The sequence below is a fragment of the Lepidochelys kempii genome, chromosome 1 (assembly GCF_965140285.1).
Source record: "Lepidochelys kempii isolate rLepKem1 chromosome 1, rLepKem1.hap1, whole genome shotgun sequence".
Classification (NCBI taxonomy): Eukaryota; Metazoa; Chordata; order Testudines; family Cheloniidae; genus Lepidochelys; species Lepidochelys kempii.
Genome location: NC_136380.1, coordinates 112,352,074 through 112,364,508, shown reverse-complemented (window position 1 = coordinate 112,364,508; position 12,435 = coordinate 112,352,074). Strand labels below are relative to the sequence as shown.

Below are 12,435 nucleotides of genomic sequence, written 5' to 3'. Positions count from 1 at the left end.
TCCCTTGGTGAGTATCAACAAAAACCACCTGTTTAAGAATGATTACAGGATGGCTGGGTAACAGAAATATAAAAAAGAAGCAAAAATTAATGACCGCATTAAAGGAAAGGCAATAAAAATTAAAAATATATCTAGGTCTACAGATCAACAGCTATGGCATTACAGGGACCAGCCAAGAACTTTCATTCACAGACGCTCCTTTATTGATTAAAATGTGAAAGTACATTTTATTGCTTTAACAGGAGTTTCTGTTCAGAGCAATAAAAGAGAATAATACAAATGAAATAAGTGGCATGCTCGATGTTGTAAAGGTTTAGCATTTCCTGGTAAAGAAAGTTGAAATTTTCAACAGATCAAGATTATTATTACATCCAATATTGTTTTAAACAGCAGAAAAACCTCTAATGGATCTGTTAACCTGCAAAATTGTGTCTCAGACTGACACCACTGATGTCTCAAAATACACACATATGTTAGCATAAATGCTAAATGCACGCCACCCCCCTACACACACACACACACACACACACACACACCCCCGATTAATTTCTAATGCTGTGTTTATCCTCTAATTTGCATCTGATGAGCACAGTAATTTATTTCCACAAACACATTTCACAGGTCATAAAGTTTACTTTTGTTTTCAATCCTGTGACAATAAAGTACCCAATGCTGTCATTCCATAAACAGATTAACAAAACATTGTAAATTAGGATTTTTTTCCACAATTAGTCCTGTGCTGTTATTTCTAAAAGCACCGAACTTCACTTTTCAGGGACCATACTCTGTAGCTCATCTACTCTATTAAGGATATAAAGATTTACACTGCATTGCAATTGTCTTAGACTTTAGCACCAAAGAATAGTGCTAATCCTCAAGGGTTAAACTGAACTGGTATGAAGGAGGTAAGTGATGATGTCCCTCTCTTTTAGTACCTAATTTCTATGTAATTTAAATATTCATTTACAAAAGAAAATTAAAGACCTTCTGGTTGCAAAAGAAGCCCTCAAAATGTAAAACAGTGCACTGCTGTCTTACTGGCCTTGTCTGCACTAAATTTTCAGCACTTCCCATGTTGACCTGGTGCCTGCTGGTAAAAATGGTGAAAACATGACTAGTACAGGTGATGGCCAGTAAAAAGCAGTAGTGAAAATATCTATGCCTGGACTGTCCTAGCGCTTGTGTAAACAGGTTCTGAATGAACTCTCCCCGACAGCTAGTTGGGGAGGGGGAGAGACTTCAGGAGCAAACTGCATTTACATGAATACGCCTACTCTATGTAGGTATCCAGCAGACAGGAGCTGTATAGCTCCCAGTGATCAGCTTTTGCTGGTGATGGATTACAAATCACGTTAGTACTGAATGCAAGGATAGTGAAATGTTATCATCAATGTTGTTGTCTTTATTTATGAGTAAAGGGGAGCAGAATTGTGCTTAACCTGTCCCAAATGAGGAGGTCACCCTCAGCTGAAAGGACCCCGTTAAGTCAGGGGCTCGAATACCAGACCTTTGTGAAAGCAGAGAGGGGTGGTGACAGGTGTCCCAGCCACAAAGTGTGGACACTCCCTAAGGGTCCCCAGTCTGGTTTAACCTGTTCCTCCCCACTGTTCAGAGCTAAATAGGCTTCATTAGGAGCCTTTTGTTATTTTAAGTGCTGAAATCACTTATGGTAGGACAGTGTTTCTGCCCAGCCTGATGAGAGCTAAAAATCACTAAAAGCTGACAATTACTAAGGGGCTGACCTATAGAGGTCACAGCAGAGAGGCACGTGGCAGCAGAAGATGACCGGTGGGAGCAGTGAGCAGGTGGCCGGATGGCGGAGTGAGCAAGGTGGCTTTTACTCCTTCCCCAACCGCCATGGTGGGAGGAGAATTCATGCAGATGCACCTCTGAACTCTGGGTCTTCACTGACCAGGGACAACAACTGTGAGTGGGGTGTTAAGGGGGGGGCACACTACAAGAACTTTGGTGTTGGATTCAAGAACCTGAGGCAAAAGACACTGCCCAGGGTACTTTGGGGTGGGTGTTTTGCTCCTTGCTTTTATGTTTATGAATCCTGCTTGTGCTGTTTTCCCTGATTAATGCTAGGTTACTTTTATTAAAGAAAAGTCTTTCCACCTCGGACTCTGTGCTTGCTTGTCAGAGGGTGGAGATGGATGGCAGGAGAGAGATTACTTGATCATTATCTGTGAGGTTCACTCCCTCTGGGGCACTTGCCTTTGGCTTTGGTCTATCCTTTCGGTAGACAGGATACTGGGCTGGATGGACCTTTGGTCTCACCCAGTATGGCCATTCTTATGAAGTATTGCCTCTTAGAGGCGCCCAGAGGGTAGCATGTAATTTTCACAAGTTACTGGGTGGGAGGTCAAGCCAGTTCTATCTTATATTGTTGAAAAGGTACCCCTAGATATTGAACCTGGCCCTTCTTGCTTCGCACTTCAGCTGGCAGAAGGGTTACACTTGTACCATTGCTAACCCTGTTGGAGCTATATTTAAATTTTCAGGAGTGCTGAAAATTCCGATGGGAAACAGTCTTTGGATCTGCAGATAGATAGACTGAAACAACAGCTTTAAGAGGAATAATCTGCTCTTGGGGACCTATGTACTGTACATAAGATGGCAGACAGGAAGCAAGAGAATGGATAGATAGTGGATATATAAGGATCACTAGGGCCTTATTCTACACTTAAAAGCTTTTCCCAGTAAATCTATAACTGGCTTAACCCGTCTAGTGTAGACACAGTTATACTTCCAAAGAAATGCTTCTGAAGGTATAGCTTATTCCAATTTGGCAAGCAAAATAAGCCATATTGACAAAAGTACTTTTGAGCTGGTAAAACTATCTGTGCTAGAGCCTTTGCTGGCATAGCTATGTCAGAACAGAATAGAAATAAAAATAAAATATCACTCCCCTAACTGACATAGGTATGCTGGTAAAATATTTACGTATAGATCAGGCTCACATGTCTGACATACAATCTAAACTTTGATCCACAGGAAAATATGTAGAGAACAGAGAAGATTAGATTCACAATATGAATGACAAAAGGAGAGTGTAAGCATTTACTTATGCCTTTGAGTCCCTGAACTTCCAGGATCTCAAAACACTTTACAAACATTAATTAAGCAAGCCTCACAGCACCCCTGTGACCAACAGAGAAGAGGCACAGAGTGGTTAGTTGACTTGCCCAAGGTCATAGTGTGTCCTCAATGACAGAGCTGTGAACAGAAAGCAATTCTCCTAGATCCTGATCTATGCTCTTGCCATTAGATCACATATCATAAAATATTAAACATAATTTCTCTCTATGAAGGTAAGAGGAATATAGCTACTCTGAGTCCAAAATAAGAGACATTACCAATCCAATCCCAACATTCAGATAAGATGTACTTTTAATAATATTATTTATCAAGCAGAACAGAATGGGGATCATGAAATTCTGAAATATCCATTAAGTATAACTAATATTCTCAGATGTTATACACCGATACAACATTTTAATATTTCATCTTTAAGGCGCAGATATTTCAAGTAATTGTATCTCAACCCAGAAATATTCTAGTAAATGCTGAAGTCTTAAAATATAGGAATACTGTGTAAAACCAAAAAGTCTCAACATTTTAGCTGACTGAAAGAGTCAATAACGATAGACTTTCAGTTTCCTTGATTTTATTACTGTCTGTATAGTATTTCCCACTGATGATAGCAATAAAATATAAAATGTCACTTGCCTTTATTGTGGAAGGTTCTTTTCTTATTGGCTATTCCTCTCTCCACCTCAGCACCTTTCCACCACTGATAACTGCCAGATTGGCCTTTTTCTTGTCACAATCCATACTAACATTCATAAACCAGTCGGAGAACACTTCAATCTCTCTGGTAACGCAATCACAGACATGAAGGTCGCTATCTTAAAACAAAAAAACTTCAAATCCAGACTCCAGTGAGAAACTGCTGAATTGGAATTCATTTGCAAATTGGATACTATTAATTTAGGCTTAAATAGAGACTGGGAGTGGCTAAGTCATTATGCAAGGTAGCCGATTTCCTCTTGTTTTTTCCTACCCCCCCCCCCCAGATGTTCTGGTTTAACTTGGATTTAAACTTAGAGAGTGGTCAGTTTGGATGAGCTATTACCAGCAGGAGAGTGAGTTTGTGTGTGTATGGGGGTGGGGGGGATGTGAGAAAACCTGGATTTGTGCTGGAAATGGCCCACCTTGATTATCATGCACATTGTGTAAAGAGTTGTCACTTTGGATGGGCTATCACCAGCAGGAGAGTGAATTTGTATGGGGGGGTGGAGGGTGAGAAAACCTGGATTTGTGCTGGAAATGGCCCAACCTGATGATCACTTTAGATAAGCTATTACCAGCAGGACAGTGGGGTGGGAGGAGGTATTGTTTCATATTCTCTGTGTATATATAAAGTCTGCTGCAGTTTCCACGGTATGCATCCGATGAAGTGAGCTGTAGCTCACGAAAGCTCATGCTCAAATAAATTGGTTAGTCTCTAAGGTGCCACAAGTACTCCTTTTCTTTTTACTAAGAAGGATATGATCATCCTGGTGCATGGTAGCAAAGGGAGGTGGGAAAGGTACCAGGACTTAATTGAGCTTTCACCAAAAGATTGAACTTTTCCCCCTCTACTTACGCCTATACCTTCCTTTGACCCAGAACACTCCTGTGTCCTGCTACACAAATCTCTAGGCCCCTAAATCAACGAACCACCCTCAGACGACGCTTCAAACAAGCACAGAAGTGAAGTCAGAAAGCGGACTCATCCTCATCCTGCCAAGAGAGACAACCAGTGCAAAGGATTCCACCCCATGTCTTCCAGCGCTGCAAACATGTGACAGTCCAAACATCTGCTGACCCAGTAACAAGAATCTAAATTCAAAAATATGCAAAGATATCAGCAAGGATGTGCCATCTCCTCAGCAACATGAAAGGGGAAACCTAACAGACACTTAACAATTGGAAGATGGAAAGATGCAACCATCAGCAAACAGTTGCAGAAAGGCTGCATTAGGGCAATAGCTACTTGGTTCTGTAGAATTTAAAGCCACTCTGGGACAGCACCACCACTAGGCATTTTATGCCCAAGGTGAGCAAGCATATTTGCATCCCCTAATGTTTTGGTTTGTTTTTTTGTCAGAGGGTGAACATATTTCCCTAAACTGAAAACAGGACAGTGAGTAAGTGGCGACCCCAGGCTGCCTGGCATCACCACTGGCCCAAGCTCTGCCATCTCATTTTTCCACCCCCGCAGCTTTGCTCCCTTGGCAGCTGCCCCGCTCACTCTGTCATAGTTATGGCCCTGCTCTGCAGGGGGAAGTGCTTATAACCCTACACTGAGGAGAACTAATAGGGACCGAGAAGTCAACAAGGAAGGTGCTCCCAGAGAATAAGTTGCTTAGGTATTATGCCCTTCACGGCTTTATCACATCATTTTTAGGGTATATCTCACAAATTTTAAAAAGCCATATTTGAGCTAGGACACCGTCAGCATCCTTAAACCTCCTTGTTTGTTTTCAGCTTATGCAATTAATTTATATTACAATCACTACCTCACATATATGGTGGCAACAAAGTATGATAATGGATTGCTTGGGTTTTCATTTTTAAAAATGGAGCTAAACAATATAAGAATGGTTACTAATCACATATATTTTGTTCCATTCGTATTGATATTTTTTACATTAGCATTAATTGTTTCTTTCTTTCCTGAGTCAGAATATGAAGTATGGATTGGCAGTGGCAAAAAACCAAAACACACACAGGAGTGCTGTTCACCTCATAATAAGTGTGAGTTCAAGAGTGGAAATAATACCATAGTAATGACAATGATTATCTTCACGTGATTGGTTTTTTCTCCTTGAAATATGAAACAAAACTCTTCATTTATTCATGTAAGAGTGGCAGAGACCTATCCTCAGGAATACAAAGAAAGTTAAACCAATTTCTCTTCATGCAAATAAGATGCTTTCATTAGTCTAATATATGATATGGGTGACCAGGTGTCTGGTTTTCTATCAGAACAGCCGGTCAAAAAAGGGACTCTAGGGGCTCCAGCCAGCACTGCCAACTGGGCAGTTAAAAGTCCGGTCGGTGGTGCTGCAGCACTAAAGCAGGCTGTCCTGTCTGGCACCGTGCTGTGCCCCAGAAGCAGCCAGTAGGTCTGGCTCCTAAGCGAGGGGGCCATGGTTCTCCACGTGCTGACCCTCCCCGCCCCCGAGCACCAGCTCCACATTCCCATTGGCCAGGAACCAGTCAATGGGAGCTGGTGCCTGTGGGCAAGAGCAGCACATGTAGCCTCCTGGCCTCCCTGCCTAGGACTTGGACCTGCTGACTGCTTCTGGGGCACACACAGCATGGTGCCAGGACAGGCAGGCAGCCTGCCTTAGCCCCCTCACTGCGCCACTGACCGGGAGCTGCCCAAGGTAAGCCCATGTCCCAACCTCAAGTCCCAACCCCCTCCCCAGCCCTGAGCCCCCTCTTACACCCCAAACCCCTCAACCCCAGCCCCACCCCAGAGCCTGCACCCCCAACACAGAGCCCTCACCTCCCCTGCACCCCAACCCCCAGAGCCCCCTTCCACACCCTGAACCCCTCACCCCCTCCCACACCCCAACCCCCACCTCAACCCGCACCCCCCTCCTGCACTCCAAATCCCTTGGCCCCAGCCTGGAGTCCCCTTCTGTACCCCAAACCCCTCTTCCCCAGAGCCTGTACCTCCAGATGGAGCCCTCATCCCCTCCTGCACCCCAACTCCCTACCTGAGCCCAGAGCCCCCTCCCGCACCCTGAACCCCTCATTTCTGGCCCCACCCTGGAGCCCGCACCCCCTCCCGCACTTCAACCCCCTACCCCAGCCCAGTGAAAGTGAGTGAGGGTGGGGGAGAACAAGCCACTGAGGGAGGGGGAATGTAGTGAGCAGCGGGCAGGGCCTCGGGTGTTCGGTTTTGTGCGACTAGAAAGTTGGCAACCCTATATATAAGGTGTCTGTCAGCAACTTAAACCTTTATCTAAAACTCCCACTCAAATTCCTTTCCTCTAGGATGTTCTGTTTGCATCTGAACAGCAGACAAAATGCAATTCACTGCACTGATCCTGATAGGCATTAGTCTCAATAACTCTTGTGGGAAGTTTAATAACTGCCTTCTTCACAATACATATCAAACACACAGCTTCTGATGGTTGTAAACTATTTATAAAATGTAATCAGTGTCAGAAATTGGAAGAGGTTTGGCTCTGAATACTCTTTCCACATGTAACTGCACTGGAACAGCAACAGCTTCAGAAAGAAACGTGCAGTACCGAATACCAAACTGGAGTTGCTGTTGAATCATTGCCACAAAATGCACCACAGTACCTCATAAGCACTGCACAGGACCATTAGTACTAGCACGTGACTCTAAACAACCAAACACAGAGACAAATAAATGTGATCATTGCTTCATTTCTCTAAAGTCTGTAATAGTTGCTTTTTCAACATTCCATTTGAAATTTAACCCCCATGACACAGCTCTTAAAACCAGCCATCTGTTGGTGCCCTATCTAACTACCTTTTGATAAATCTGAAGAATGGAAAAATCTTTGAGATTATTTTTGCAGATCCCCAAGATTTACTGGGGAAAACCTGAAATTTAAACGCTGCATATGTGAGAAACCAATTTCTGAACACTGACAGGCTCTCTCTTTAAAGAAACATACAACATGATTTAACTACAGATAAACACCAACCTCAGAATTGCTGTAGGCAGCTCTCTTTACTATAATCACAAACTAAAACACGATCAGTAACAATCTGGTAGCTCATCCTAGCCTGGGAATGATTGGTGCTGCTCTGTCCTTTCCTCTCTCACACTTCTTGTCTACTCCTAGTCCCTCTGCTGCTGCTCTCTTGTATTCTCACTACTGAATCGCAGGCTTGTGACTTCGGTGGTAGCTGAACCTCTTCCATCACTGCTACCCTCCTGCTAGCTGTTGTTGGCTGGTGGGATTGTGACACTAAAAGGTACCTGTAAGTCTGCCAGTTACTACTCTCCCCTCCTTCAGCACCACCATTGGTAGGCACCACCACTGGAGAAACTTTATTTTCAGCCACGTAAACAGTACAGCTTTCTCCAGGCTAGATTTTAAAAGGTGCGTGGTAAGTATATGTTAGCTAACATTAGGATTAGCTAAAGGACAGCCCATGCTTTAACCCAACCAGTTTATCATATGTTCAAGTGTATACTGCCTTGTCTACAGTATACTTTTAGAAAGTGTTAGGTGTTCACTGATGCATTCTAACACCACACCTTTACATCCTACTTTAGACAAAGCCTAGGAGAGAGTTTTCATGGAGCTACTAATTCCCCTTCCTGAAACAAAATGGTAGTGCTGCTGAAAAAGGCATCCACTGTCACCCCTTTGTGTCAGTCCGACTCTAAATTCAAATCTCATACTCTGCTGTCATAGATACCCTCTCTTATTCTTAGCCTCTCAGACCCCTGTATTTAATTCCAGCATCAAATTTTCTAATGGCAAATACTCTGTTGTCACCTTAGAGTAGACAGCAAGCAAGGTTGCCTCATGTGCTTCAATCAAATCTACTAGATTTTAGAGTGATTGTATTTTCCAGGCACCAAACTGGACTAAGTAGCCACTCTGACTATAACAGAGTTTTACTTCTCCTCTTTTTCAATTTTACTCTGTTCTGTTATCAGCGACACCAGCTGTACGCTTTTTTCGAGGGGGGTGGAAACACCATTTTTTGCTTCAGTCATTTTCTTGCTGTCCTGTTCCAAGCATTCCAAATTATCTCTTCCAGCAGGAGATCATCCCCTGACTGGCTGATAGCCAATTTTTTGTTTTGTTGGTGGAAATGCAGCACAACATAGAGAGGGGAGCAGATTAACAGCAGTAGAGAACTAATGTTAAATAGCCAGTGAGATAACAAGCCTGATCCTACAGCTACTAAGCACTCCCAATTCCCTCTGAATTCGGGTTATACCAAAAAGTCAGTCTATTGAAGTCAATGGGAATTGAGGGTACTCAGTATCTCACAGAATCAAGTTTAAAATTCTTGCCTATATCTGGTAAGGGTTTGAATTAGTGGAGCATCTGATCATTTTACTCTTTCTATGGTGATCATCAATGTTATACTTTAAGCACAACCAAACTGTTGTCCATTCTAGCAGACAGAACTTGCACCTTCTTTCATGTTCAATCAGCGCTGGATTTCTTCTGACCTAACTCTACCTAACCATAGCATACATACACATACATTACTACTCCTGAAGGAATTCTGTGCCACTGCGCAATGCAGAATTTGTGCAGAAATTAATGTTGTGTGCGCAGAATTTCCTTCCCACCGCCACACCCCCAGAAATGGCCTGCAGAGCTGCTGGCTGCCACTAGGGGCTGCTGGAGCCCAGCTCGCACATAGAAGACATTGCCAGGGGAGAGAACTGGAGGGTTGGCAGCAGCTGCAGTTCCTCGCACACCCTGAAGGAAGGAGGCGGCGTGCAGGAAACTCCACACAAGCCCAGAATCGAGCATCAGGCTGTTTCTGCCTCTGGATCCCTGGGCTCTGGGGGGTTTGTGGGGGCGTATCCCGCAGCTGGCCTCTGGAGGGGAGGGGACAGAGAAACAGCAACTGTGTTGTCATACGGGTTTCTTTAACTTTCTGTTCCTGGGGGAATTTTTTGTGTGTCTGTATTGTTTACAGACATACTTGCTGACAGGTATTTTGAAATAAATTATCAAAATAATTGAAATGGCATGATTATATAGTGTTATTTTGACAAATAAAATATTCAAATGTTGCAGAGTTTTAAAATATCATACACAGAATTTTTAATTTTTTGATGCAGAATTTTAAATTTTTCATACAGAATTCCCCCAGGAGTAACATTATAAATATCAATCATAAGGAAGTTATTAACAGCAATGAACAAATTTGAACTTGCAGCTGTAGACTGAAAACAAATGCAACTTGTAGCGAAAAAATAGGTTTACCAAGAAAAGTAAGTTAATAAAATATGTATCTCTGCTTGGCTGAATCATGATTTTTCATGTTAAGATTATTTGAAACAACAAAAATGAATCACGTCATTAGACAGGGCTATATCATTATCAGTTCTGCATTGGGTTAGTCTCAAATTACACTGAAGGTCTATTTCAAACTAAGTTCAATTAAACTTAGAGCCACTGATACATCATTTGCCTTCCCTACTGGATTGAATTCATGAAGCATTTTTACATTATAGTAACATGATACATCTGTAAAATTTCCATACTTATCTGGGCTTTTGTACTTGCTTTGTTAATGATGGCTGAAAACCCATTTCAGCTACTCCCAAGCCTTTCAACAGAACATACTAAATTAAACTCAAGAGAATAATTAGAGCCCTGGATCTTACAACCTATGATATAATCCCTCTTGTTTTAGAAGCTGTTTCTGTAATATTTAAAAACAAGCTACTGACTCATCCTTACCTTTGATAATGTTTAATGTTTTTGCACATCATGTGATCTACTGATGGATGACAAGTTTAACTGAACTTCTAATTATTTTCTTACCCAGTTCTTCATCTGTCAAACTTTTTTCCTTCTATTCCCCCACTGCATATTTCACGCCAAAAGCCTGCTTTTTTACTATTTCACGTTGGGATAAGCAAACAGACACTGATACTAAGCAATTATGACATGCATTTCCCACAGTCCTTATTGCATGAATGTTACAAACATACCACGCAGTCTACCACTGTTTCATTCAACTCATTTTTTTATAGTATTTTGGCTGCCTGTTGTGCATAAAAAAAGAAGATGGAAAACAGAGGTGAATTAAAGAAAAATTGAGAGGTAACACTACTGTCAAGAGTGATGACAACTAGAAAACTATCCTGATTACATTGGAAAACAAAATCCTATTCTCATCTGGCAAGCATTCTTTTGCCTTTAGATGAGGAGTCAAAACTAGTCCCATTAGCAGCTCTGAACTCTGATATAGAAATCAGGGGCAACAGTTGTTAAAAATGCAAAACAAAAGTTCAAAGTTAGCGGAATACTTGAAAATGTGTTATGAAAACTACCATGCAATGGAAAAATGTCCTGAAATTATTTTCCTGTTTATAAATAGCAAAAGCAATTCAGTGTTTATGGACAAAAACAGAAAACCGCAAAAAAAAAAAAAAAACACCTGCTCTAAAATACATAGCAAAGTAATTGGCCAGTTCCTCAGCTATGTAGGTCCACTGAAGTCATAGTATTTCGTGAAGTTTAACTATGATTTTTCTAGTGTAAAATGCACACAGGACAAAGGTGATATTCATCCACCACACAACCACTTTTTGCACCGAGTAAGGATGCTGTATTACACTATCTACAGACCCAATCCTGCAAAACTTTATTCACCCAAATCGTCTCAATTGCCTAAATAACTATGCACACAAGTAAAATCAACTCATTTATGTAAGGATCTTACAAACCTAATTTAGCAAATGCCTACATAAATGTAATGGTCAGGCCACGTCTAATCTAGCCAGAGAAACTCTGCTATCACCTTGCTAATAAGAGCTATAGGTTATTTTTTTGAGACTACACAGTTTTGCAGAAGGCATTGCTAACACGGCTTCCATGCTCAGTGGAGACTAGGCTACAATGCATTCTATAGTTCCCAAAATCTTGACAGAAAAAGAACTGAACAACTACATTTAGGGGACAAATGCTGTAGCTTTTATTCAGGCAAAAACTTCCTTTAAAGGACTAAGGAGGGTAGATAAAAATTAGGGCTATTAAACTGTGATTAATCACAGTTAACTCATGTGAGTATTCAGAACACTTCAAATATACTGATTTCAATTACAACACAGAATACAAAGTGCACAGTGCTCACTTTATTATTGTTGTTTACAAATATTTACACTGTAAAAATTATAAATAAAAGTAACAGTATTTTTCAATTCATCTCATACAAGTACTGTAGTGCAATCTCTTTATTGTGAAAGTGCAATTTACAAATGCCAATTTTTTTATTACATAATTGCACTCAAAAAACAAACCAATGTAAAATTTTAGAGTCTTCAAGTACACTCAGTCCTACTTCTTGTTCAGCCAGTCGCTAAGAGAAATAAGTTTATTTACATTTACAGGAGATAATGCTGCCCTCACTTTCTGGTAACATTGTAAATAAGAAACGAACAGGCATTTGCATGGCACTTTTGTAGGCTGCATTGCAAGATATTTATGTGCCAGATATGCTAAACATTCGTATACCCCTTTGTGCTTCGGTCACCATTCCAGAAGACATGCTTCCAAGCTGATGACGCTCGTTAAAAAAATAAGGCGTTAATTAAATTTGTGACTGAACTCCTTCGGGGGAAACTGTACATCTCCTGCTCTGTTTTACCGGCATTCTGCCATGTATTTCAGGTTATAGGAGTCTCGA

General features: G+C 41.5%; 1 protein-coding gene across 14 annotated transcripts in view; it reads right to left on the bottom strand.

Moving 5' to 3' along the window:
* Nucleotides 1–12,435, bottom strand: part of TMEM255B (transmembrane protein 255B) — a 111,904-nt gene that overhangs the window by 84,509 nt on the left and 14,960 nt on the right. The window lies entirely within an intron of this gene.